The sequence below is a fragment of the Astyanax mexicanus genome, chromosome 2 (genome assembly GCF_023375975.1).
Source record: "Astyanax mexicanus isolate ESR-SI-001 chromosome 2, AstMex3_surface, whole genome shotgun sequence".
Classification (NCBI taxonomy): Eukaryota; Metazoa; Chordata; class Actinopteri; order Characiformes; family Acestrorhamphidae; genus Astyanax; species Astyanax mexicanus.
This window is the reverse complement of record NC_064409.1, coordinates 14,217,044-14,244,861: the sequence shown is the minus strand read 5'-3', so window position 1 is coordinate 14,244,861 and position 27,818 is coordinate 14,217,044. Positions and strand designations below refer to the sequence as shown.

The 27,818-nt window shown below is 38.0% G+C and overlaps 1 long non-coding RNA gene across 1 annotated transcript; it reads left to right on the top strand.

The window, feature by feature from the left end:
• Window positions 1–477: 477 nt before the first annotated feature.
• On the top strand, window positions 478–27,818 carry LOC111192869 (uncharacterized). Its single transcript, XR_007433070.1, has 3 exons — window positions 478–601; window positions 2,091–2,168; window positions 27,587–27,818. It is a non-coding gene; the product is annotated as an uncharacterized LOC111192869 (long non-coding RNA).

Below are 27,818 nucleotides of genomic sequence, written 5' to 3'. Positions count from 1 at the left end.
GTATTGACCTTGCTTTGTCTAACCACCCCTTTGTTATATACATTATTTAATAAAGTATTTTTTGATTTGGATCTGCGTGTGTCTGAGACCTGCTCAGTTATGATAGAAGCTTAATTTTCTTACAGAACTTAATGTAATTTAGTGCATTAATGCTGCATCACATTAAAAAAAAAACTTTAGACTATACTTCATACCAAATCTTGACATGACAGGCGCTGGCTTTTGAATGTATTACTGATAACAGTCCGGATGGTCTTTTTCATTTCTGGTCTGGAATACTAATATATTCATCAAGTAAGGTTTCTGTTTTGCACAGAAGTGTGTGACACCCACAAAGTGTGGTCATGTTTGTTTTAATAATTAAATTTATTTTTTATATTTATTTAATTAAATCTACCATGTAACTCTTTTCATGTACTTTAATCCTAATGTTTCAAAGGCAAGTACACCTGCTATATCCTGCTGCTGCCAGTAGATGGCGGTGGAGCGCTGGCTGTTGCTGTGACTGACTGTGACTAGCTGTAGTAGCCTTGAATTCCCCTCTCAGACCCCTCTCAGAGATACTTGAGAAAGCTAACATGCTTTTAAACCTGTTTTTCAGGTGAGTTCTGTGCTAAAAATGCACAAAAATCACTTTAAACTAGTTAATATATTATACCAGTCCATGTTTAGTCACCTAGGCTGAAATGTGAATCAATTAAATGTTTATTATTTGGTTAAAATGGCGGATGCATTGTGTATTGTTTTAATCAGTTGTGTTCGAGTTATGTTAAAAATATTTAAATATGAGATGTTCTAAGCTGCTATGAAAGTGTTTTTTATGTTTCTATGTAGTATTGTATTCTTTTACAAGTATATTTTGCCCATTTAACTGGATATTGACGTGTTTTTTTTTTTTTTTTTTTTTTAGAAAATGGCTGTTCTAAGAGGGGTGTGTTACAGTACTAGCAGTTAGCAGCTTTAGCATTTGTTTTGTTTATCTCCCTGTTCAGTTTAATGTGTATAAGTTTGCAAGCGAACCTGCTCTGAATGTTGGTCTTTGGCGAGCACTGAGTAATGAATATAATCAAATATATATGTAAAAATATTGGGTAAATTACTATTGTTTATAGTAATATAGTAATACATTTATAGTACTCTATTAGGCTAAACATATGCTAAAGAAAGTGTCAGAGATAAAAAAAAAAAATTCTGTATATATATATATATATATATATATATATATATATATATATATATATATATATATATATATATATATATATATATTTATGGACTTGCACCTACATTTGTATATTTTCAATATAGATTTGTAATGAACCAAAACCAGAATATATAAAAGAGATTTCTTTATGAAAAAAAAAAAATGGTTTCTGTCTCATGCTTTTAAACCTGTTTTTCAGGCATATATCTGTTCATGGGTCTCAAGTCTGGGACCTGTAACAAATGCTTTAATTGGCATTTGTAATTTGCATATGACTAAATGATGGTTTAACATGTAAAAAAATCTGATTTGGTGTTGCACATTACTTTAACTCTCTAAACTTGTTCTCTTTAAACATATACAGCTCTGAAAAAAAGAGACAACTTAAAAATTGAAAAATGAATTTCTTTGATTTTACCAAATTGAAAACCTCTGGAATATAATCAAGACGAAGATAGATGATCACAAGCCATCAAACCAAGCTGAACTGCTTGAAATTTTGCACCAGGAGTAAAGGCATAAAGTTATCCAAAAGCAGTGTGTAAGACTGGTGGAGGAGAGAACATGCCAAGATGCATGAAAACTTTGATTTAAAAAAAAAACACCAGGGTTATTCCACCAAATATTGATTTCTGAATTCGTTGCATTATTTGAGGTCTGAAAGCTCTGCATCTTTTTTGTTATTTCCGCCATTTTCTTATTTTCTGCAAATAAATGCTCTAAATGTTATATTTATTTTTATTATGGAATTTGGGAGAAAAGTTGTCTGTAGTTTATAGAATAAAACAACAATGTTGATTTAACTCAAACATATACATATAAATAGCAAAATCAGAGAAACTGATTCAGAAACTAAAGTGTTCTCTTTATTTTTTTATTTTTTCAGAGCTGTACAGTACAGTAATAGTGGCATTTTAGCTGCCTCATGCTGGAGAGAGGAGGCGCAGGATGGAAGAATGTAAAGGTATGACGCACTGTATGACAGAGACAAGAACATCTGCAGCTAGAAATAGCGCAGCTATAAAGTCAGAAAAAAACAGTCCTTTTTTATTATTTACACACCAGCTCATGGTCCATCTCTTTCCATACCATTAACTGCATGTGTCCTATAGTGACACGCGGTTCTGCGGTATCCACAACCAGGGAGGGGCGGTGAGGGAAATGACTTACAGTCCAGCCTAAAGTTGCCAAAAAAAGCAACAGAAGGGGGCTCGGAAATATCAAGCCATTAATCCATTTTGCTCCGAAAAAACAGATTTGACCTCTCAGTGGTGGAGTAGGACGTTAGGCGCTGATGTGGGCTGATGCGGGGCTGACAGTGCAAGGGCTCATGTCTGGATAGGGTAATTAGGGGAGCGGTGGCATGCTCGCTCTAGCAGCCGGGCTAAATCCCATTATTTGGCTCTCCTCCCGGAGAGAGCGAATTGTGTGTCAAGTAGGATGCATGCAGTAACTGCTATGAAATTACAGCTGCTGCGAGGCTGGAGGGCGAGTAATGCACTTCCATTGTGTCCTCGAGTGCATCCAAATAAGCAGGGCTAAGTGGCAGTGTTGGCTGTGGGGTGCCGGGGCCTGCCACCTGATGCAGCTACGCTGCTCTGTTTTGCACTGCTTCGCTTACGGGCGTGAAGCTACCAAGCTAAGATAAAGATAACAGTGAGGGTATGATAATACGTTTAGGAAGAAGGAACATTCATAACACTGTAGATGAGCCTCACTTTATGTGTTAGGAGTCTCTGATTCGCGAAGAAAGATCTGTGAATTACATTGACATGCCAAAAGTCATGGGACAGGACTTTGCCTATTTCAATGGACTGCAGTAAATAGAAGTGACATAAATTCCACAAGTAGACTGAAGACATCCTCACGTAAAGTTTTCTCTTATGAGGAAATAAAGTATTGAGCTTAAAGACATCGTCATCTATTCCAGACACAATACCAGTCATGATATGATTATAAAACTGACAGGATCAGAGGAGTTGTGGAGGAATAGAAGGGTGATCATCAACCAATGTAGTGGAAAGTCTTCCCTGGACAAAATCCAGTTTTACCACAACAAAAGCAAGATAAACTGAAAGTGTCTTAAGACTTTAGTCTATATACTCGTTTTGGCTAGAACAGGCTTTATGCTATTTCTGTACTTCTAGCAGCTAACTAACGCAGGTTAAATCCCCTGTGGAGTTGGGGGAGTTGTTACTGAATGCAATTAGCAATACTCCAAAATCTATTAGAATCGAAGAGACAATTAGTGAACTACGACAGCATTTTAAGGACACTTAAACAATTCACTCCAAGAAAAGTCATAATATTATGAAAATAAAGTCATAATATTACGAGATTAAAGTCGGAATATTACGAGAATAAAATCGTTATATTGCTAGATTAAAGATGTAATATAATGAGAATTAATTCATAATATAATTAGATTAAAGTCATAACATTACGGTAATAAAGTTGTATTGTTTTGAGGGAAAAAAAAACATTAATTACTTGGGTTGTAGTTTTAGAAGCTCTGATCTGTTACAGGGCTGCTGTGATTACCATCAGTATCTGCATTTATAACCTGCTGCTATTAATGCTCTGTTGTTACAGTTAAATAATACAGTGTGCAGATTCTTTCATGGTGGCGTCACTACCGGTACCGAACAGTAATCTTATAATATTATGACTTTATTATTCTACTATTACAAATTTAATCTCATGATATTAAGACTTTATTCTCGTAATATTACGACTTTAATCCCGTATTATTACTAGAACTGTATTTTTGTCTGTAAGAGTGGCCCTAAAATGCTGTAAAAGTGCACCCAAAGCAGGATAAACTATATTAATATTCCTTGGTATCAGAAGAAACAATGAATACGTAGGCAGAACAGGCTGTATCCCATTTCAGTAGTTAGCACGTAACTAACCCAGGCTTTCTAACTCTCTCTAGCGCTCACACACTGAAGAAAAGAAAATCCCCGATCTCCACCCTCTTCATCAGATTTTTCTCTTATGAGGAAATCAAGTATTGAGCTCGCAGAAACTGTGATCTATTCCATAAACAATGCCAGTCGGGATATGAATAAAACTGACGGGATCAGAATGCATTAGCATTTGTGTCGCTAGCTAGCAAAATCCATCATGTTTTCCGAGCTCCTTGCAACAGTGACAGCGTGAAAAGGATGTGGGATAGAAGCCTGTGGAGTCGGAGAAAAAAAAATTAAGGCCATTTCAGTGAGAGAAGAGGGGAAAAGAACCTAAAACTGTCAGAAAAGACGCAAGCCAGAGTTTCCGCAAATCTATTATGAATGGAATAAATCCTTGTGAAGAGGCAGGATAATCACACACACACACACACAAACGTGAACACACACAGACGTGCCTCTAAGCATAAAAAATGTTCGTTAACACAGGCTGGGTCAACAATCCCTTGCTTTTTTTTCCACTCGTTTGCCATCTATCATCTGTACTGTCCGTCAGCAGAGTAAAGCAGGTGATCTGAAACAGAACTTAGACTGCTGAGGAAAAGAAAGAGAGAGAGAGAGAGAGACAGCAAAAGACAGAGAGAGAAAGAGAGAGAGGGAGAGACAGAGATGCCAAATGATAGCTGCTAACACTGAGTTCTTTGTTCCAGCCAAAAAAAAAAAGAAATAAGTTTCATGAGACAGACGCAGCTACCTAGGGCCCATTCATACGTGTTAGTTAGACTTCAAACAGTGGCCTCTGATGAGAAGCCTGTCTCCTGCTAATATCTGGTCGCATGCCTGGGTTAAACTGCTTAAGTGACTTATTTCTTCCATAAATAATGCATATGCAGATGCGCTGAACTTCGCAAAAAAAAATAAGAACGGCCCCGCAACTGACAGCCAGGGTTTGTTTAAGCTCGGGTTTCGGCTTTGGAAATAGATCTGTCTGGTTTAATATCAGGATGGGGCTATAATTATGACAGTCTATTGTGCTGGTTATATCACCACACGCTAACACAGATTACTATATTTGGTGAACGCACGGCAGCTAAGCCCACTCCTCTTCCCTGCCAGATAAAGAGACAGTTGTCAAAGGCAAGGAGGCTGCGCTCCAAATCTAAATTTGGGGTGGGAGGGATAAGCCGATCTAATACAATTTACAAATGCAAAAAGTATATACAGCGCTGTGCCGAGGGTTTGGCACATGATTTAACCCTTGTGTGGTGTTCATATTTTTTGTTACTTGTATTTATTTCAGCACAATTAAGCAATTTTACATTAAAATGCTTTACACATGTTGCTTCACCTAAATTGCAAGCAATATAAACAGCTTACATGGTTAATATTTGCCCTTTACCTTTCTTGTGTAACATTTCTTTCAAAAAGTGCTACTCTTTTTTTTTATTAGTTTTTTAATAAAATGTAAAAGAAAATGAATTAAACTCAAGATATGAGTCGAAAATTTGTTTAGTTTCAAATTTACAAATGAAGCAATGTTTATTAGCCCTTGGCCAAAAACACTGTATGTAATATAAATGTGGTTGGGGGGGGGGTGGTGTACAGTGTGTGTTTATCGAAAATGAGTTTTGATATATGTTTTTCACAAAAAATGTTAGAAAGAGTTTGAGTTAGAAAAAATATTTTTTTGTATAATTTGATGAAAAATGAAAACGGGTCCCACAGACCCGAACACCACACAAGGGTTAAAAATATTTCTCTTTGAAATAATGTTTGAAGAATGTTTTTGTTTGAAAAAAATATATAATAATATCACATATCAAAAATGCAGTTGCAAGTAAACATAAATACTGCACACTTAAAATTCTTTCATTTTCAAAAAAAAAATACAAACGTCAGTGCACCTTATATCTCGGTTTGCCTTGTGTATGAATTTTACCAGTCAGGTTCTAAGGAGCAGTAAAGTCACACAGGAGTATAGAGGAGTTTCAGTTTAGTTCTCCAGCACCGAGACTGTATTAGCAGTATTAGCATTAACTGCTAAGCACTAGTTCTTTCGCAGTTCAGAGGTTAGTATTATCACCCTACTAACCCCAGCTAGCACTGCTGGAGCAGCATTAGCATTAGCCGCTAACTGTGTTAAGTTCTAGCTCTTTCGCTATTCTCAGGTGAGTACATCGGACTGTAGTCTGCGTGTTTACCGCGTTAAAACAAGCTAAGTGGAACAACGCACTACCCAATATCGTCCTGGATCACCAGCGGCATTTACTAGCAATACTAGTTAATCGCTTATTCTAATGCCGGAGCACCCAGCCTTAGATTTCCAGTGGAAATCTGTAAATCTAAGCTTACTGTAAATAAAAAGAAGCGTTTTACTCAAACAAATAAACATTTTTCAGGAGAGAAATCTGTGTAAATTAACATCCAGTGCTCGTTTGACTCTAAAAAAAGTTTTTTTTTCAAGAATTAAACATTTTATTTACTTAACTTAGCTTAACTTCACTTAGTTACCCCCCACGACCACCACCACCTAGAGGCGAGACCTGCTGAGTTAGAAGGGAAACATGGTGACACCACTGTTCCTTACTAGTGTCGCTTAAAATGTTCCTTATAATCTGGTGCACATTATGTATAAAAAATAGACCAGACTGTGTTATTTTATGTATTTATTTGTATGTTTTGGCTCAGGACTTATTTTCTCCAGTTTAGTCATGCCGTTTGAGAGTAAATGGTTAATGTAATGAGATGGCTGTGAGTAAGTCTTGCTGTTTCTTGTGATTTTTGAATCATGTCTGTTACTCTAAACCTAGGTTTTAAAACCTAGACTTTTTTCCTCGCGGGTATAACTCAGTCGATTTGCATGGGTTTGCATATAATTACAAAATAGTCTTTTTTTTCTTAGGGTTTAATAAAAGTCATAGAGCATAAGAGGTTAAAACATTCAGTAATCACGTGAGCTGAAGACTGAATTCCGTGCTAAATTAAGAGACAAGATCTTGCTTTTTAGCCATATGGCTTGATCAATTAGAAACATTTCTTGGGATTAGAGTTCAGGCACAGCAGGAGAACACGTGAACATATGCAAAAGACATTTAAACATCTGAGATGTTAAGCATTAATGAGTTTCCTCTTCATTTTTTTAAAGAACGGAGATTGACATATTAGCAAGATAAGCAGATAGAATTCATTTTGCTCATCTGCTGCTTCTCTCTCAGCTTATTACTGACACAATTATGGATTGTAAACTGGTTAATGAATACAAAGTAGGTTAAATCGATCAAGTTATTAATGTTTTAAAACAGTGGAGAGCACATCTGGAAAAGCAGGGCCTGCTTCCTTGGGCGCAGTATTTTTCATCCGTGAGCAAGCAGAGATGAATATCTCGATACATAATTTCCCTCATCCTCCTTCTTTAAGACCTTGTCTTACCGCAGTGAAATGTATCCTATTTCATATTAATCCCCCCTTGGTGTTGCACCGCTAAAGAGAAACTCATATCTCAGCTTCCTCCCCTCCCTCTGAAATTAACGTGCTGAATGGCTTAGAGATGGGTGCTAATAGCCGGAAAGCACAGAAAGCCTGGTACAGTGGAAAATATCCCGATCGGGAAGAGACGGCTTAAAGCCTGACCTTGGAACACATTACCCAGACATTGGAGGATGCCAGTTAAGCTGTGTAAACAGCAGCTTACAATGAGCAAATCATACATTCTCAATTTTTCTCTCTCACACACGTACATTCCTCGTAAGTCTTATTAAAGAAGATTTTAAAACATACTGATTTATGAAAAAGGTCACAATTTTAGAAACCCTTCTTCTGCCCTAATCTAGGTAAATACTGTATAGATAAAATATATAGTGTTAAGTATTTCTAGGTGAAAATTTGGTGATTAGTTTTCAATGGTTAAAAAAAAAGAAAAAAAAGTCAATGTTCACACAATTTAAAAGAATTCGAGGCATTTGGAGATTTTGAAGATGTCTATTATAAAAGGAGATCATTCTAAAAACACTGCCTATGGGGTGTTCTACTGACTCCATAAAAGCAGCTAGCGATTTTTTTTCTCTAATTTGACTAGAAAATAAATCTTTGATGATTGTCCTGATTGCTAAATATGATAAACACAAGTACAGAACAATTAAGTTAGACATAATAAGTAATTATAATTTTGTTAGCCTTTTGTTTGTGCAGAATTTAAAGGTAAAAAACAGTTAAGTCACTTTGTGTTGTATTTAAATCTTTTAGATCGCAATCTTCTGCAATGTTTACACAGATTATAAGCATATGAAAATGTAATTTTAATACTAGCACAGTTTTCCCAAAAAACTTTTCATAATTATTTTGATTTGTACAGCTGTACAGCTCTGGAAAGAATTAAGAGAACACTTCAGTTTCTGATTTTGCTATTTATAGGTACATGTTTGAGTAAAATGAACATTGTTGTTTTATTCTATAAACTACAGACAACATTTCTCCCAAATCACTTATATGCAGAAAATGAGAAATGGCTCAAATGACAAAAAAGATGCAGAGCTTTCAGACCTCAAATAATGCAAAGAAAACAAGTTCAAATTCATAACATTTAACAATTGCAGAAATCAATATTTACTGGCATAACCCTGTTTTTAAATCACAGTTTTTATACATCTTGGCATGTTCTCCTCCACCAGTCTTACACGCTGCTTTTGGATAACTTCATGCCTTTACTCCTGGTGCAAAAATAGTTAGAAGAATGGCTTGTGATGATCCATCTTCCTCTTGATTATATTCCAGAGGTTTTCATTTAGAAAACTCATCATTTTTAGGTGGTATCTTATTTTTTTCCAGAGCTGTATATGTGTATACGCATAAACACTGCACACACATTTATGGAAGTGCGAAAGGAAAGAAACACAGAATCAGCCTCAGCCTCCACTTGTTCACAATAACAGGGCAGAGATTTATGCACATGTAGATTTAGCCTACTTTTGTATTTTTGTTCCTCACACCATTAAAGCACATCAAACTGAAAAAAGGCCAAACTCGGAGTGACCCACTCTTCCAAGCGGAACATTTATTATGAGAAAAAAAATCCCACAGCTGTAACTTTGTTGTGTGATGAGGTGGTAAAACATCAAGGTAAATTCCACTGTTTGTGTGTATATGTGCGTGCGTGTGTGTGTGTTAATGTGTGTGTGTGTCAGTGTGTTGTGGGGAGGGGGAGGGGAAGCTGCTGAGTCCCTGGTGATATTTATTTGATCTTGTTTAGTTCATTATGCACCGTGTGGGACTGCACTGTGACTTGTGGATAAATGCCATATGAAAGCGTTGTGATCTAAGAGACGCACCTGCACTTTTATCAGTGCTCCCCAAACAGATCAATTAGTAAAGCTAAACAGTAAATAATTCATGCCTTTGCTTTGTGGCCTGGTTTCATCACTATCGGGAGAAAAAGGAAAACAGTTCGTTAGTGCGGGGGGAAACGGGCTTGATTGAGTGGCGCTTTAACCCGCGCTGATGTTGAGAGAGCTTGCCGAGAAGGAACCGGAGCTCCGAATTATCCCAGACGTCCGTCACACACCCTGTCCCACACAGCGGTTGGCGACCGGGCCTGGGCCGGGGTCAAGCGGAGGGACTCTGGGAGGTCTGTGGAGCTGGGAATGAGGGTATGACTGGGCATGCAGGAATGTGTCCTTGTCCTGCTCGACACGAGAGCCCATCAAACCTTATTTACTAAAAATATTCAGATCAGCTGAATTTTAACAAGCTGTGCCAGGAACAAGCCACGTCCTGGAGGAACCTGGAGGAATCGGAAAGAGAGAACGAGAGAGAGAGAGAGAGAGAGAGAATAAGAGAGAGAGTCACTTATTTGTCAGGAGACGGGCAGGTACATAAACTTTTCTTTTTTTTTTGCTTTTTTTTTTTTTTTGCTTTTACCCTTCTTTTCCTCCTTTTCTGGAATAAAATCTGAATTCAGGGGGTCCACTCAGGGGCTGCAGATTGCTCCGCTGTTCTGAGTCGGGCAATTTGAATAAATTATTCGGAGGAGAAAAAGAGGGAGAGAGATGGAGAAAAAGAGAAAGGGAGAAAGAGAGGGAGAGAGAGAGAGAGAGAGAGAGAGAGAGAGAGAGAGAGAGAGAGAGGGAGAAAAATGGCTCGGTGGTTCATTTTGTGCGAAATTATATTTTCGCTGGAAAGGTTAATTTTGAAGGGAGCCTGAATGGCTGGGAACGGTGCAGCAGAGGGAGCAGGCTGCTGGAGGAGGCGGCAGTTATTAAAAGCGACTGCGTTTCCTCCCAGATCTCTCCAGAGAGCGGAATCAGTGGAGATGTTAAACCTTGCTTGACACCCCAGTTGGATAATTGTGGGTGTGGGAGCTAATCAGCGGAAGATGTCTCCTCAATTTAAATCTTGTCAGTTAGTCAAGATTAGGCCCTCCTGTATTGGGCACCATTAGCTTTGTTGCATGTCAATGTGAGCGAGAGGCTGCTGGCAAGGTCCGGCAGCGAGGGTAAAAGGCGCGCACTCCCTGGTTAAGGCAGATGTATTCAAGTTATAACGACGCTATGGAATCTTTCAGGGGGGGACGCATATAGATGGGAGGGAAGAGGGGGAAACATTCCCTGTGTGAAATTATGCAGCGTTTGAAAGCGCATTTGTTCCCACTGACCCAAACGTGAGCCCAGAGGAACCGAGAACTTAAAGAGGAATGATGTGATTGGCGGCAGATTGGTGGAAAATTTCCTGTCACTAAATTATACGAGGGAATGCAGGACGTTTTGCGTTTTCTGCTATTATTGTGATGTTGTTAAAACCTACTGTACGCTGAAAATGTTTTGAAAGAAGCACGTATGCTAAAAAAAAAAAGGACAGGCAGAAGTGTCCATCTTGTTCTGTCAATCATTTATCAGAGTGGTGGATGAAACCACTGCAATGATTAAATCCACAGTCCTCTCTCAAACTGTAATCATGCAAAAGTCAAAGCCACACAGAAATGCAATCGTTTCAGTATGCTTCTTCACTTTCTGACCAATCCCGTCTAACAGCCTAACAGCGTTTTCCAAAACTAACTCTACTGTCTAACTTTAATGAAGGCTTAGGCTGGGCTGCCTCATAATTTACCTCAGAGGTTGGAATGCTCTAGCTGGGAATATGTGATGTGACACCCAAGTTTACTGCATTCTAAGTAATGTTTTTAGAAAAACAGTCAGTATAAGGCTGATTTGATGTCATTTACGAGAGTTTTATGACAAATTCAATCAAAATATGCCCCACTTTTATAATCCCATGTTATCATTTTTAGCATTATCCTAGAGGAGCTTTAACAGCAATACCAGTTGACAACAACGCATGATGCACTATTCTCTAGGAAGTTGGACCAATCCAAGCCATCTTGGAGTGGAGTATAGAGCCTCCATTATTGAGCTGTGGAGCAGTAAGGTGGTGGTCATTCAACCAACATTACTAACCTTACTGACCTTACTAATTAATAATGCCCACTCTAATCACTGAATGAACTCCTTTTAATGCCCATGATTTTTGGAATTTGGAACTGCAAATGGGCATATTTAGGGTCCCTATGTGTAAGTGTGTATTATTGGAATTATTTGACTTTGACTGGTTTTGTGGACTGGAAATTATGTATTGCATAAAAATCTCTAAGCCCTTCATCTCTAGATGTGATCTAAATTTTTTATTCTCCAATGGAAAAAAGGGAACAAAGCTTTTATTTATGTTTTCAATTTTAAACACTCACGCCCAGGCAAAGCGGAGCGGCCTCACTTCATACGAACGGCCAACAAACATTAAAACATTTCACAGAAAGGCACATATGTGCTTCCTCTATGGCGGTGTTAAATTATTGCTCGGCTCTCTACGTTCTCACATGAAAGGGATCTGGAGATCCATACGTTGACGGCCTAAATGGCTAATAACCAGTGACAGCGTGATCTCATTAATAACGGGAGAGTATAAATTTAGTGCCGTTTGAAAGGGGACTAATTCAAGAATGTGCAGTGAATTTTATAGCCCCTGTCTGGCTGGCGGAGGCCCAGGCCTTTGCATTCCCCCCATGGTAAATATTTGTAACAGATTTCTGCTGGAGGACAAAAGCTCCTTTCAGTGAGCGGCTGCTGTAACCTCCCGTCGAATGCTGGGTCAGGCCAAATAAACAACGCAGCGCTGCCAAGTTCACCAGCCCCACTGATTCCTGCGCTGGGCTGCTGCATACCAGCCCGTCTCCTCATCACAGCACACTGAGTGCTGACAGATGTTTCTGCAGCCCCCCCTCCTCCTCCCTCCTCCTCCCTCCATCTCTCTCTCTCTCTCTCGAATGTGTCCACCCTCCTGTTTTAGCACTGTCTCCAACATCTGGAGCTTCTGCATTCTGCAGTCTTTGTGGGCCTCACCACAAGCATTACTTTATATTGCTATCCTCTCTTTTAGACTGGCCATCTGCATTAAAGCGCTAGCATTAGCATTGAAGCGTAAGAGTGTATAAATAAAATACACATCCAACAAAATTTGGCTGCCAAAATTTTTCTTAAGCACATTACGTTTACATTACAAGCCTCATTAATGAATACATTTTTTTTTTTTTGGATCTGGATTGAATCTTGATGGTTCACATTAGGGGTGTGACGAGATCTCGTGGATATTTCTCGTCAGGCTTAAACCTGTCTCGCGGGGCAAAAAAAAACAGTTAAGTGTGGAGTTTTTAAGAGGGATCTGGCAACCCAGTAGCGATAGGGATATGATGAGTATAATGGCTGAGCAGTGAGAGCAGCTCTCAGCAGAAGAGGAAAATTCGGGCATTTGCATAGAAGATGCTTCTGCTACTTTTAAGTTGTATGTCCGGCTGCATTTTGGCTCCAGTGGAAACAATAAACGGTAACAGAGTGACCAACAAAACACAAACCATAAATAAATACTGTAAGTAAATCCTACACGTGACTGTTTCATAGACAGCTGTACTAATCCCTTAGCTCTGTACTGTATTTAAAAAATGTTCTGTCCTGTTTGCACTTCAAGCATAATCACATAATTCTTAAAATGACTGGTTGTGGTTATGCATATTTAAATTACCAGAGATTTAGGAGAAAAAAACACAAATCAAAGGCTTAATATGACTGGTTGTGGTTTGCACTTATTGTATGCACTATATAAGACCTATAAAAGTTTTATTTTTATTTTTTATTCTCATTTCTATTTCTTATAGAATCAATGTGTGAGCGAAACCAGTCTGTTAGGTTTGCGTTATATGATTTTGTCAAATAAAACTCTAGTTTTCAAGCCTTTTTTCATTTTTGACTTTTTCTTTAACATTTAATTTTTAAATCTCGTTTCGTCTCGTTCTCGTGAACCCAATATCATGTCTCGTCTCGTCACACCCCTAGTTCACATTCATTAATCTAACCTGTGTGACCTGTATCTGTCTAGCTGGCTAAAGATAATGATGATCAAGTCAAATCAAGTGGCTTTTATTGTCATTACATCTGAGTACAGGTACAAAGTGTAGTGAAATTACATTCCTCCAGAACCATGGTGCAACATGGAACACCAAAAACAACATAACTGACAAACAAAAGTGCAACACAAAACTATAACACTACAATAATGATGATGTTGATGACATAATGAAAGTCACATGACACAAATCAGATACAATGTGTCCAAACTAGGACCACTATAAATGTAAAAAGGCTGTTCACATTCACACTAGTTTTAAATCTGATTTTGAATCAGTTTTAAATCAGATTTGAGTCACTTTTATATGTTTCCTTAGATCAGATACAAATCTAAAATGTTGTCAACAGATGTCAGGTCGAATTTTGTGTCTTTTTTTTATTTGTGGAGGGTCAGATGGGTTAAGAACAGGGTGGAGAACATGTGTACAGAGGTTGGGGCTTAGCGAAGAGATATCTGGGTACAAAACAAGCAATCAAGTCACCACAGCGATTAGTGAGAGGGTCATCATTCAAAGTGTCACTGCCCACTGCTGTGTAATAAGTGAAAAAAATCTCTATTTTGTAGGTGGAGATACTGATGCTGTAGAATTAATTTTTTTATATACTTGTAGATTCATTAGCCTACATTCTTTTCTTGTTTTTTTTTTTTTGCTTTACTATTTACTACCAGGACTATAACTGTAAGCATGTTTGTACATAAAAACAATTGTAATACATATTTAGTGCATTAAATATAGCCCAAAATGAAACACTCCTAAAGCATTCCTCATAATTCACTAATTAATATTTTTATTTATTTTTTCTCAGTTTTGTAGCCAAATGTGACCTGTTTACTTTTCCTTTTGTTGATTAAATGCCCTACATAAAATATGACAAAATTTTACTGCTTGATACATTACAGGTTATACAAACTACTGTAGGAAAAACTACACCGACATGCCAAAACTCATTTATCTGTAAAAATCTGTATACGTTGGTAGGTGCTATCTTGTGATTAGGTATAAGTGAACACTCACTTATCAGCGTGCTCATGGTAATGCGAATTATTGCGTGAGTTTGAACCAGGCCTAATATTTCCTATTTAGTGCAAGAATTTGTCATTCCTTGATCCACAGGGTTGCATGTGTCTCATGGAATTCACATAGAAGGCATTACTACTCACAGTGGACAGGGCAGTGGGTGGTAATGATTGTGACTGGCGGCATCTGACTAGAAATGTCCATTTGATTTTCATTGGATTTTCAATGCAGGAGCCTCCAAAAAGTCATAACCTGCGAGTTAGTGCAACCCGGCAGTGCATCCTTTAGCTTACATGGGATATGACAAAAGTCATGGGACACTACTATGTGTTAAAAATCCTTGTTGAAACAAACTGCTGCTTGCACAACTATTTGTGTAGATCAAATAAAAAGATTATAGTTTTTTTGTTGTATTTTTCTTGAAGTACTGAACTTTAAACTAAATGTTTTCAATGAACTGTGGTGTGAACAGAACAATGTTCTGTTTAACTCCTCTAGACATGTTTTTGACTCCTCTAGTTTTTTTTTTTTTTTGTTCAGGATTTAGAATGCTGATACTATATAGCACATTAAATATATAATATTTTTTTTTATCATGAGCTGTAACACTAATGCTAATAACCCAGTTAAACATCTGTTTAAGAACATTAAACAGATGACTAGCCAAACTGCAACTTGCTGAACCAGTAAAAGGCAGTACTGGTATTTCAGTGTGTCCAAAATTGTAATATGATGTGTTGAAAATTATAATATATGGGTGCTTTAGGAATTACTGTATAGGTACAATTTCTTGACTGACGAGCAGAGCAAAGAAAGCCTTTGTTAAACTGCACACACACTTTTCATATGTGACCTCCCTCTCTCTCTCACACTCATTCACTCACTCACTCATTCACTCACACACACACACACGCACACACACACCTAAAAAAATCGTTTGCTCAGCAGCACTGCACCCACTGAACGGCCCCCTGTACCGCCTGTCTTTCCTCAGCGCTGGAGCTGGAGCTTCAATGAGCGCCATGCTAATAGCTAATGATTAAGCCTGGCTAATAATGAAGTCTGAGGAGGGGGCGGGCACAAGGATCCTCCCTGACACTCTACGCCATCAGAATAAAAAAAAGAGAGAGAGAAAGAGAGAAAGGAGGAACAAAAAAAAACAACAACAAATGCACATGACAGAGGGAGCTCCAGCCCGTTGCTGAAGCGCCGTGGCGGAGGAGCGAAGAGCGAGCGTTTAGCGCTGTAGATTAGCCGCATCAAAGGCGCCTCCGCTGTGAGGTGGAGCCCAGTTCAAGGCCCGTGTAAACAGCTTGTTGCCGGCTGCTGGGCTGGAGCCCACACAAAAGGCGCGCTCTGTGAGGAGCGGCAGCTCGAGCCGGGGGAAGCTGAGTAAAACATCGATCCATAACCGCACGCGTTAACACCCCTGCGCGCTCCAGCCCCAGCAAGCCTTCCTGCTCATCAGCCTGTGGCAAGAGCAGCTCTATTACACACACTAAGAGGCTTTCGCTATGTGTCCGGCTCAATATCAACAACACCAGTCAATGCTGGGGGTTAGAAAAACTGGGCCTGACGGAATGTGTCTGCCTGTCTCACTGTCTCGCTGTATGACCGTGCGAAAATATATAATAATAAATAATAAAGCTATTATAAAAAAAAAAGGTAACGCCTTAATCTATTAGACTTAATACACATACTCCTAATACATTATAATGCATTTATAAGGCATTATTAACATGATTATACATATTTACAAAAAAGGTACAACACATTATAGGCATGCTTACTAGGCTTTATTATTATTAATGAATTATTATTAAATAATCAAATATCTGTTATTAACAAAATGTTCCCAGAATGGACGTCTTTTACTTTTACTTTTCACTTTTATTTTTTTTTACAGAGTACAACAACAACTTATAATACATTATAAACTTATATAAGCTATTACAATATTTATAATAATAATAATAATAATAATAATAATAATAATAATAATAATAATAATAATAATAATGATTTAAGTGATTAAATGACGCTTATTAAGGCAGATTTGTCAAGGTAGTGGCATAAAACGTCTTATAAACACAGTTGATAATGCATTATATATATATCTGGAAACAATTAAGAGACCATTTCAGTTTCTGAATCAGTTTCTCTAAATTTAGCTATTTATAGGTATATGTTTGAGTAAAATGAACATTGTTGTTTTATTCTATAAACTACGAACAACATTTTTCCCAAATTCCAAATAAAAATACTGTCATTCAGAGCTTTTATTTGCAGAAAATAAGAAATGGCTGAAATAACAAATAAGATGCAGAGCTTTCAGACCTTAAATAATTAAAAGAAAGCAAGTTCATATATATATATATATATATATATATATATATATATATATATATATATATATATATATATATATATATATATATTTTTTTTTTTTTATCACAGTTTTCATGCAACTTGGCATGTTCTCCTCCACCAGTCTTACACACTGCTTTTGAATAACTTTTTGCCTTTTTTGCACTCCTGGCACAAAAAATTCAAGCACTTCAGTTTGGTTTGATGGCTTGTGATCATCCATCTTCCTCTTGATTACTGTATACTCCGGAGGTTTTCAATTTGGTAAAATCAAAGAAACTCATTTTTACATCTTTAACCATAAATCCTACAACAAGAATCATGCAGTTATGTTGTAGACATAATGTAATACTACAGTCATAGAGTAAATAATACTAATAATTTAACATCAGTACTTTTCAGTGCAGTACAGTAATTTGTACTATAATATGTAATATTTGGCGGCCGGCTCCGGTTACCAATCTGCAAATGAGCTACTTAGATGTCACAATGCTAAAATCATTAACTGGTGTCGCGCGCCAGTGTATGTGACGTGTCTGTATTTGGGGATTTTTAATAGTCGTCGCAGCATTAATTATTGATAAGGCTGGCAATTGATTGGTTAACCGGCTAATGTAATTGAAAAATGAAAATCATCAGAGTTGAGCAGTCGCCTGGAGTACTGAACAAGAAGCGGTGGATGGGGTGGGGGGATGTGGGGGTGTGTGTGTGTGTGTTTAGTTCTTAGGGGATCACCCTACGTAGAATTTCATCATTACCAGCACACTATAAAAGTGGAGTGGTGATTAAAAAGACTTGATTGATTTCGCTCTCATTGGAATTAGCCGTCCCTCCTCTGTCTGTCTGACTGCTGTACATGCAGACAGGCATGTGTATGTGCATGCATGTGTGTGTGTGTATGCATGCGTACGGATGTGAGAGATGGTGTGAGAGTGTGTGTGAGTGTACGTGTGAGGGAGTCTGCGTGACTGTGCGTTGGTGTTGTCAAAAGGTGGCCCCACTCCCTCAGTTTTCATTCTTCCCCCGTCTTTCTCCTACACACTCGGCTGCTCAGAGACACTGCTCACACTGCTCACCACACACACACACACAGACTCCCGCTCGCACTGCGCCTATTGATTTTACTATCTGCCGCAATGAGTGATCATCCGCTCCCAATTCCTCCACTCACATATGAGTTCAATATCCATAATGATACTGAGGGGATATTTCATTAGTAGGAATTGGGAAGAGTGGAGGAGAAGAAAAAAAATACAGGGATGAAAAACACATGGAAGAAGTGGGATCTTATTCCCGGCTTATAAATAGAGTTTTCAGATAAAAATCAATTTGAAAAGTGTTATTATTAGAGTGAGAATATTTTCAGGAATATTTGAGCATTTTGTTCAAATGTGTAAATGTTGAAAAAAGGAAATTTAATAATAAAAAAAGACCTGTTTTACATTTATTTCCCAATATTTGGAATTTAATAATACTATTTATAAGTGTTTTGCATGTTTAGTGACCTTGCTATCTATAGTATGCTATATATAGTATAATACTGAGTATGGATCTATACTGTAAATATAGTATATGTAGCATATTTTACTGTAGATACTACAGATGATCCTGTATACAATCTATACTATACATACTATGGAATTAATATGACACTATCTATACTTTAGATAGTATGGACAATGTTATGAATGTAATACACACTATATAGATGCTAAAAATGATAAAGTATATTATTCTATACTATTAGACACTAAATATTTTGTGGATGCTGCTGCAAATGTAAAATTAACATTTACAGATAAAAGAACATATATTTTTGGAAAACAATTGTTTAAAAAATATCTGTTTATTTTGTGTGTGTGTTTGTAAATACAAATATTTTGTTGTTTCCTATTTAGGTTATTTATTTGTTTCCTTTTTTTATTAGAGCACATGTATGTTTTGTATCCATTTACACAATAACATGACTCCCATTCACAGTCAAACAATAATGACAATAATTTGTTGCTACCATGGTAATTTTACTGGATAACAGGACAAACAACAAAGAAACAAAAGAAAACAGAAAAAAAACATCTTCATGCTTATTTCACTATGCATGTCATTTTGGAGCATTTCTATTTAATTAATAATTTATTCATTTTGTACTATGTAAAAAATAATCAGCATATTTAAATGATGTTAAAAGGTGGAAAAGAGCAACAAATTCTGCATAAAAGCACATTTAAAAAATAAATGTAATTATTAGACACAAAAATGAATAAAATGATTTCAGATTTTAGAAGTATTAAGAGAAAAAAAGAAGAGTCTGTATCATTTATTTTATCATTCTATCATATTAGTCTATCATCCATTTACTAATCTGATTGAATGCCTGATTTCTAGCACCTGGTATATATATATATATATATATATATATATATATATATATATATATATATATATATATATATATATATATATATATATATATATATATATATATATATATATATATATATATATATATATATATATATATATATATATATATATATATAATCTCCATTACTACCCTGCTGGAGGGGGGTGGACCAGCGGTAGTAGGTGGACAGGAGTGTGTGTGTGTGTGTTAATCGTACGCCCTCCACCCTGCCTGGGTGTTAATTCAGCAGGGCTGTTAAGAGAGGTGTAGATTAGCAGATAAAGGTGCAGCACGCAGGGGTCAGTCCGATATGGACTCCCAGCCTAACCAGGGCTTGTCAGATGCCTGCATGGATTAAGCCTGAGGTTTCCTCTCTCGCTCCTTTCCCCCTCTCTCTCTCTCTTTTTCTCTCCCTCTCTGTCTCTTTCTCTCTCTCTGTCTCTCTTCTTCCCTCGCGTTGTCAAGAGGTCAGAGGTTAACCATCTACCCCGTTTACCGGGCCCTCAATCAGAAGAGAGGTGGTGCAGGCGATCTGCATAATGGCCGACGCGCAAGCGCACACATGCACACGCACACACACTTTCTTATACACCTCTATTGCTTCATTTTGCTAGGGCTGAAAGGGGACCAGCACATGTGGAGTCTGCCATAGGGGATTACAGTGCATACAAAACGAAAAGAAAGAGGGGGAAAAAAGGTCTGCTAATACACACTTTTTTTTTCTTTTTTTTTTGGCTTTTCATTTTTACAGATGCGGCGAGGATGTCTCAGTTAAGAGTGAACGGAACGGCAAGCGCGGCGAGAGATCACTCTTCTCAGCAAGCCATTCTAATGACAGAGAAGAAGAACAAAAAAAAAAGGAAAAAAAGAAAAGAAGAAGAAGTGGGGAGGAACGGCGGCGAAATACGGGGAAAAAAAATGAAAAATGTGGAACATGAAACTCCGCAAATTTGACTTATAACAAGCAAAATTACACCCTGCTGTCATTTAAATTATGGCTGCCCTCTATAAAGGTGTCTTTTAGGTGCATTAATTGAATTCGGCACTATTTTCCAATAATAATCTGTAAAGTTCATCCGTCCATCCCTCACCGGATCCCCCGCCGCGCGCGCGAGGAGGACGTATCTATTTCAGTGGCTTAATTTATTTTCATGATTCGCTGATAATGACTGCCATGCAGGCTGTACATCAGAATTAACCTTCATTTCACTGAGGTATATTACGATGACAGTCGCCGACACATTTCACCTACACAAAGGGCATTCTCCCTCTCCCTGCTTTATAATCATCCTCGGCAGACGAAGATTGTTTGATAGCCGATTAATTTTCATAGAAAATCAAGTGGCCAGCTCTCCCAAATGGCATGCAGCCTCGTGCTTGGTGACTTTTCTGGCAATTAGGTGTTTTATTTAATCCTCTCTTGCTCTCGCTCTCTCTTTTTTTTTTTTTTTTTGGCATGATTTTCTTAAATTGCACATTTTTTTTAACCCATAATCCTACCAGCACTACCATCGCCATAATCCCCCAACACCCACCACCCCTTCAGCCCTTACTATCTCCACCCAGCAATTTATTTTCAGTGATGCCAACATAACAAAAGTGCTGTAAATTAATCAGGGACATCAAGTGACAGGGGGGCTTTCTAATTTCTATGCAAACCATTAAGTGTCAGATATGAATTCCACCATTTGCCATGGTCTCAGTCAAAAGATTTCATTAGGGAGCTGACGTCACACACGAAGCCCACGCCGGATCATTTCTGTCCTATTTTCTCCCTCATGAGCTCTTTGTTCTTCTAGCCTTTGTAGGATCTGGGCACTAAAAAGGCCTATGCAAATTACAATAATAGATTTCGCTAAGCACCGAAGCAGTGGCATGATAGCCTATTTAGAGGGAAACCAAAGTAACATTCAATTTATGGTATTAACCCCGGCACATGCGAAAGGTTGCCGAAAAAAGTGATTAAGAAATTACGGAATTGGTCCACATTGCTTGAAGTTTTTTTTTTTTCCATCTCTCTCTCTCTCTCTCTTGCTCTCTTTCTCCCTCTCCCTCGCTCTCCCCTCTTTCACAATGACATGGCATACATAATAAAGAAGGACTGGTAATTAGAATGTTCTGGAGAGCAGTTGGGCGCAAGCTTTCAGTACTGACACTGAGAGCGGCGAGTGAGAGAGCGAGCTGCCTCCACGGCCACCGAGGTCTACAGGTTACGACCGCGGCTAAATATAGGCTGCAGGAGACAGGGCTGCTGGCACTGACTGATGGAAGGACTAAATACAGGAAATATAGCATTTAAAAATATATATATAAAGCTCGAGCTTCACCATTCAATTCCATTCAATTCATTACAAACGGACGTCATTACAATTTTACAGCATATACTTACAACTGTCTGTGTAACTGTCCTCACAACAGATTTATATATATATATATATTTCTCAGATTTTGCTATTTATAGGTGTATGTTTGAGTAAAATGAACATTGTTGTTTTATTCTATAAACTACGGACAACATTTCTCCCAAATTCCAAATAAAAATATTGTCATTTAGAGCATTTATTTGCAGAAAATGAGAAATGGCTGAAATAACAAAAAAGATGCAGAGCTTTCAGACCTCAAATAATACAAAGAAATCAAGTTCATATATATATATATAAAGTTTTCAGAGTTCAGAAATCAATATTTGGTGGAATAATACTGGTTTTAATCTCAATTTTCATGCATCTCCACACTTTCTCCTCCACCAGTCTTACACACTGCTTTTGGATAACTTTATGCCGCCTTTACTCCTGGTGCAAAAATTCTAGCAGTTCAGTTCGGTTTGATAGCTTGTGATCATCCATTTTCCTCTTGATTATATTCAAGATGTAAAATCTGCACATAAAAACTCATCTTTTTTTAAGTGGTCTCTATTTTTTTTTCCAGAACTGTTTATAAAAGTGTGTGAGTGTGAATAAAAAAAATTTCTCTCATTAGTACCAAAACTGGTTCTTCTATGGCATCACACAAATAACTTTTATTGTTATGAGAGCAAGCGGCCTTCTGAAACATCTGATCCATTAATGGACATTCACACTAAATGTTATTTATGACGGTTCCTGCATTCAAATGAGGCACTTCTAATATCCAAGTGTTACACATTAATCGCCTTTTGGTTCAGCCGTCAGAGTTTTATCCATATTTCACGGGAAATCTATATGATTAATAAAAGATGACATACAGAACACATTCAATCTCTCGCACGGGGGATTGAATACATTCACAACTGGCCTGCATTTGGTTCAAGATGTTTTGAGGATTTTAGGAGTTCTGATCAACTTCCAGCTTCAGAAAGGTGGAGTGAGTTGCCTGAGAATTTGAAATCTCTATGGTCTGCTCAGTAGAGACCAGAGAAGAGTCAGACTCGCCTACTTATCTCCCAAATCAAGCATGTCTCAGACTGCCTTCATTGAGCTTACAGAGAATGAAAACAGCAGATTCCCAGTTTGTCCAGGAAATAAACAGTATAATTGTAGATCAACTCTATTTAATAAAAAAAAATTACAGTATTCCAATATAATTTTATAGCATAAAAAAAAATCTAAGACAAAAAATGTGTCAATATTATATTTGGAATGAATTGTTTTGTCATCGAAACACAAAGCGATGTGCGGAGCTACACGTCATACTGCAACCAGCCAGTAGAGGCGCTAGACATGTAGTTGCTTCCCATTTAAAAGATGTAGCATTGGCTTCATACATAAAGCCATAAAGTGGACAAAATAGCCTGGAAGAGATACATTTTATTGTATAATTAAAGATTAAAAAACTTTCTTTTTTAATTTGCCAAACTCTCCACAATTTTCAGGTTTTACTTATATCAACCCATTTACAGGCCTACAGTATACAGGATACAAGTGTAGTTGATACAAAACCATTTTTCTCTGCAGTAAACAGATAATTCACACTATGAAACTCCTACAGGACATTTGGAGAAGCTGCATGTTTTCTGTCTACTCCACTTAATAATTCCAGATCAGTAACAGGAATCAGACCCAAATTCTGCATGATTGAAAATAGACAGAAAAAAATAAACAGACATAACGAAACTAAAGTTGCAAAAAATAAAAATTCTGATAATAATTCTGTAATTAATCTACAGTTACAGTAGATACAGAATCACCAGCACTGTAATCTGTTGTACCCATACTGCTCTGTAATTAATCTACAGTTACAGTAGATACAGAATCACCAGCACTGTAATCTGTTTTACCCATACTGCTCTGTAATTAATCTACAGTTACAGTAGATACAGAATCAGAAGTTATCAGAAGAAAATTGCATTCACATAAATAGAGGTTTTAAAATGAAGTTTAGGAAAGTGCCAATTTTATGATATTATATATGTTATTCATTATATTTTTGCTGACAGTAGCTGATTTATTTAATTTTTTTAATAATTTCTTTTACAATTAAGATTTGTAGTAACGTTTCTAATCAAACATGACACCTTTTTACCTTTTTATGTAAAGCTTATGTAGATATAAATCCTAAAATCCTGTTAAGGGGTTGAGTTATAGGAGTAAGGAACATAAGTCAAGAATACATATTGGGGCCTGGGAATTTAAAGGATAACCAGCAAACAATTAACACAATTAATCACAAAAAATTCATAGTGATTTTTTTTTTTTTTAAGTTTAAGAAGAAAACATTCTGGACAGTCAGTAGGATGCGACTCTACTGCACTGTTTTTACTACTGTTTTTAGGCAGTTCATAGAGTAGGCTGCTTCAGACGCTCCAGACAGGTTTTAGCCCTGCAGCTAAAAACTAGGGCCCTCGTCTCCCAGCCACGAGCCTGCAAATAAATATAATCAATCCTGCATTTACATACAAATGGGCCTTCTCTAGCCTCTCTCTCTCTTATTCTCATTCTCTCTCCCTCTTTCTCTCTCTCTCTCTTACTTAGTGATCTGTCTGCCGTCTAGAAGCAGACAAATACGTTCATTCTCTACGTCAATTTCAGATTTAGCTTCCAATAGCTTCCAATGCTTTATTGATTGTTTCTTTTTTTTTTACTGCCCTTTTTCCTGTTCCTCAAAAACATTTCCACTTCATTCTATTAGCGGATATCGGGGGAGCCTTGAGCTGACAAGTCGCGTAAGCTTCCTCATCGCCCGCCCAACAAGATTATGACTATTGACACTGTCACTTTTCCCGCCACTTATCATTGCTTACTGGTGGTGGGATCGCGGCAGTGCATCAAGGTGCCACTTAAAGTTGGTAAACTGGCGGAGAAAGAGAGAGAGGAGAAAGATAGAGAGAGAGAGAGAGAGAGGGTCCGTGCAGTACGCCTCATTCACTTCGAGTCAAGCTGACAGACCGCTGGCCTCATATGAGTGTCAAACCTGGTCCAGGACAAATTTCCTCCACCCATCAGACACATACAGGGGTTGGACAATGAAACCGAAACACCTGGTTTTAGACCACAATCATTTATTGCCCCGACAGACAGTTCTGGTGGTAACAGGACACAATCCAGGTTAGCACCCGAATATTTCAAACATTCCTTTTCAAACAGCTTCCTCTTACTGCGTCCACAGTTAATCCTGTTGGATGTGGTTCGTCCTTCTCGGCGGTATGCCGACATTGCTCTGGATACTGTGGCTCTGGATACATCACAAAGACCAATAGTGGTGGAGTCAAGACTCATCAAATGCATAGATCCTTCTCTGTAGGGGGGGCTTTTTTTAAATACAGCAGATGCAGTTTTGTGGGAGCTTGAAATTAGAGTTTGGCAAATGATTGTGCATGTTGTGCTGTTTTTTTGTTTTTGTTTTCATGCTTGGCCATTATTAAGTGAACTTTTCTTTTGAGGAGCTGTGTGCTGAAGTGTGCTAGCTCGCCTACAGTACAGTACAGGCCAAAAGTTTGGACACACCTTCTCTTTTTTAATGCGTTTTCTTTATTTTCATGACTATTTACATTGTAGATTCTCAATGAAGGCATCAGAACTATGAATGAACACAGGTGGAGTTTTATGTACTTAACAAAAAATGAGCTGGACTCCACCGACACCGGACCTGAACCCAATCCAGAGTGAAGCAAAGGGGCCGAAAAGTGCTAAACACCTCTGGGAACTCCTTCCTTCCTTCAAGACTGTTGGAAAACCATTTCAGGAGGCCACCTCTTGAAGCTCATTGAGAGAATGATGCCAAGAGTGTGCAAAGCAGCAATCAGAGCAAAGGGTGGCTATTTTGAAGAAACTAGAATGTATATTTTCTTTTTTTTTTTGTTAAGTACATAAAACTCCACATGTTCATTCATAGTTTTGATGCCTTCAGTGAGAATCTACAATGTAAGTGTGTCCAAACTTTTGGCCTGTACTGTATATGCATTTGGTTGGTGTTTTTTGCTTTTTTTTGCTATTACTCGCACACTCACTCCAACACACTCACTCTTACTCACTCACACAGCACACTCAAGACTCGAGACGCTCCATCATTACCACCACACACAGGCGGCGGCTGCGGCGCTACGTCGTTCGCAAATGTTCGCAGTTCGCGATGTGATCCATATGTATCATTAGTGTAAACGATCGCTTCATGGGACGACTGCTTGCGAGATACGGCGCAGCCCTGTCCAAGCACATCACGGCTCACGAAATGCAACTTTTGCTCGTGCCTGTAATTAAAGTGTCAGGCTGGCGCCTGCTCCCGCACACAATAACCCTGCTAGGTTTAATTTGAATAGGTAATCTCTGCGTTTGCTATGCATTAAGAGAAACATCTGAGCTATTGCACTATTAACTGTTTCACTCACCCAGCGTCGGCCTTTTAATTAGAGTTTAATAGCAGTTATTAACTCATTACAGGGTGTTGGGGGAGCATTTGGAGCTACTGTGACCCCTAGCAAAGTTGACACTTCAATGGTGGAATATTTCCCGGAAAAAAAAAAAAAAAAATCATTCATTTAATTGTGACCTATGCAAATGTGCAGTTCGTCATTACAACCCAGCTGCAATAATTAACTAGAGTGCTTCGAATTAAAATATAAATGGAGGAATTGTGTGTCAGCCGTGGAGCACACTTAAAAAAAAAAAAAAAGAAGAAGAAGAGAGAATTAAGGAGGGGGAGAGAAGGCAGAAGAGCAGAAAAAAACGAGGAGACTTCATTCGTCTGAATTGTTTTAAATGAGATCAGCCGCGCTGGCGCAAGCAGCATCCTCTGTTTTGTAAAGGAGAGAACGGTTCAGAATTTCCGAGCTGACACACGATACGCTTCCCCATTTCTCCAAGGGGTTACAGCAGATTGAGGGAACGCATTCACACACACACATATGTGTGTACACACAATCACACACTTGCAACTGGAGTATCAACACGTAGCATATCTAGTGTCAGCAGCCCAGATTGCCGCGAACAAACGCATTACGATTTGCATTTCGCAAGCAATTTTGTTTACTCGCAGACGTTAAGTGCTGTATCAACACCTCCGTCGCTTCCACGACACCATTACTGTCACATGAGGCCGCGAGGCGAATCCCAGCACGCACGTCTTCAGCAGAAACAATTAAAGCCTTCAGAGACTTTATTCCAGAAACACTTACACAGTGTTCCTCTTACATGCTGCTCCCATGAATCCTGGAAAAAGCTGAACGTCGCATTTAAAGGAGTTCTTCAGTGCTTGGAGTCTGGTTACACCTGATATTCATAACATCCATCCAGGAAACGGGAATCATTTTCGATGATCATCAGATCATGGATGGATTTTACTCTTTTAATCTTCATAAAAAAAAAACATGTGAAGCCATCACCAAGTCCTGTCGTGTTCAGATCCCAATCAGAAAAAAAAACTCAAACCCTATTTGGAGTTGATCAGAGTCGTGGATCTCATCCACATTTGATGGAGCAGAAAGTTTACAAAAGAATTTGAAAGTTTTATGTGATTGGATTCCAAAAGTTCATATCAGGAATAATGATTGGCTTCTCTTTCCTTCTTTGTCTCTTTCTCTCTTTAGCAGTACTAGATGGAGTTCCATTGCAGTTTAACCTTTTGATTCACACATTCAGACAATGTCTTTCAAAGGGTCACACTTACTAATCTTGACCAATTTAAAACCATTAAACAATTAAAGAGCTATAAGCTTCAGCTCTAGTTCTAGCAGGAAACTCCAGTGCTCGTCACTCGTATCTCAACCAATCACCAGCTTCCACCTGTCTTGATAAGACCTCTGCTTATATGCCCTTTTCTGCTTTCAGGCGCTGTTTAGTTTCTTCTCCTTCCTCCCCACCGCCGCCAGTTTGGTCCCGCCGGCTGCCTGGTAATTGGCTCCGCCCTCTGCCTCCTACATATGGCAGGATCTCTGAGGGTCCAGATGCTGCGTACCTGGGCCGATGACCGGGCCTATGCCAAAACCCAACTTTATATAAATTGTTATCTAATACATTGTTAATACTATTAAAATAAAAGCTGTTATTGTTGCAACTTTGA